This window comes from Mirounga leonina, unplaced genomic scaffold (assembly GCF_011800145.1).
Source record: "Mirounga leonina isolate KUSES-001 unplaced genomic scaffold, KU_Mleo_1.0 Mir_173, whole genome shotgun sequence".
In the NCBI taxonomy this organism is placed as follows: domain Eukaryota; kingdom Metazoa; phylum Chordata; class Mammalia; order Carnivora; family Phocidae; genus Mirounga; species Mirounga leonina.
Window position 1 is genome coordinate 28,673,361 of NW_023270447.1, and position 2,100 is coordinate 28,675,460.

Here is a 2,100-nt window from a genome sequence, read left to right on the forward strand (position 1 = left end):
TTATTAAGGACTAGTTGTATTAGCACAAAATGAAATTTAGAGGCTGGCCAGCCTTCCATCCAGCAATAGCCAGGTTTTTTCATTTACTAATTATTGCTCAAAAGTAGAGTTTTCCCAACCTTCTATAACAGTGGAATGATTCTACTCCCTCCTAAAACACTCTTAAACAGAGTTCTATAAATGAATAAATAAAGATATTATTTCTAATATTTTTCTGCACTGGTTATGCTTATAAGATTTATAAATATGGTGAGCATCAAGTATCTTAGTATTATTTGTTTATATGGAATTAATATTTACATGCTGTGTCACTTTAATTGTATTATAAACAAGTACATTTAATTTGATTAGCTATCAATATACACTATATGCAAAGGAAAGGAACTTCTGCAAATCAGAATAGTTTTCATTTTGAAAAAATTGTTCAATTCAATGTTTAATGTATTAATAATATGAGCTAGAAAGATACATGTCTATTTTTAGTTTTATCTTGAAAACCCAATTACATTAGCAAGTGATTAATTCCATTTGATAGCTAAATAAAAAAAAATCATTGCAGGTAAACTGATTTACTCTCATAAGCACTGTTAGCATTATTCATTTCAGTTACAGAGACTGTATTTTCTCATCTGTACAAAGAGGTGCTTTGACTAATGAGCCCTAGTTTCTTGCCTGGTCTACCATTCTATGATACTACAAATTTCAGTAAGCTAATTTTATGTTTCATCTACATGCTAAGAAGATCATAACAGAGAAATAACACTCTAGAGAATTGTATTCTTTGGCTATTTAAAGTTCTCTGTTAACGAGAATGAAGATAAATGATGGAAAAATCAACTCTTACATCTATTCTATGTGTTAGTAATCAGAAAAAGAAAATCTACATTCTCCACACTTGATCTTAGCCAAAAGGCCGAGAAGCGATACATTAACATTTTGCTAGACTTTCAAATATAGGTTCTCTGTCTTTTTTGAATAGCTTTTACCAAATTTGTTATTTTATGATGGCAAGGTCATCCACCCTTCTCACTGAGCATCATGAAATCTTATGTCCCTTACCTGAGTGCAGTGAGGCACCTCTTCCACTATTGGCCACAAGGAAATTTTGCAGTGGGGCTTGAGTTATATAACAAAGTATAAAAAAGAAACCCTCATTTCTTTGTATTAAGCATCTGGAGCATGGACATGTTCGGAATCCGTTTTGTGAATAGTCCCCATCCTGTCTGCATGAGATGCAGATGATAATAAACAAGGGTGGTTTAGAAATCTAGATCTGTGGACTTATTTGTCATCACACACTCCAAATGTCTTCTATTTTACTTTCATGAATAAAGAGAAGTTGATTAGACCAAGTAATAAACTTCATTCTGTGAAGGTAATAACTCATTGATCTCAAAGACTGTAGATAATATCAAGTCATGTTGCAAATGATTGTCTTATTATTTCATGAGTTCTGGCCTCAGATTCTTTGTGGTTTGGAACTGCAATAAATCTTTCTCACATATATTATGAAATCAGAAATGATCTCTTTCCGAAATCTAGGTAATATATATTCTCTGTGTGTGTGTATTTCAAGTCCTACATATTATATTCTTCCTAACTAAATAGGCGTACTCACAATTTCCATTTATTTTGGGAAGATAATTTAAATGTTTAGGAAGGGAACAACTTTGATCATCTTGACATTTTGGTTGTGACACTTTAGAAAAAAATATGGAATTCTAGACTATCTTCAATCCTGGTAATTTTGAAAACTTTCTAAGAAATCTAACAATATAAATTGGCTTTAATTTCTAAAAATCCACCTTGTTTGGTGTTTTTCAAATATTTTCTTTAGAAAAACTGAAAATAAATTCAAGAGCATTGTATTGCTAGTATTGCCCTACTTGCTGAATCAAGAAAAGTTAATATCTGCCAATCAGATTGGGATTATTTTTACAGATTTATCCCCTGGAAGTTGTGTTTCTGGACCAAAAAGAGTAGTTAATGTCAAGGGAACAAAATACTGAAAATCCTATTTAATTTGGTTCTTTCTCAATGACCTAGCACATTCTGATCACATTTCTCCTAGATCATTTCTTGCCCCAAATTTATATCGCT

General features: G+C 31.6%; 1 pseudogene; it reads right to left on the reverse strand.

Moving 5' to 3' along the window:
* Nucleotides 1–769: 769 nt before the first annotated feature.
* On the reverse strand, nucleotides 770–925 carry LOC118020513 (annotated as a pseudogene).
* Nucleotides 926–2,100: the final 1,175 nt, after the last annotated feature.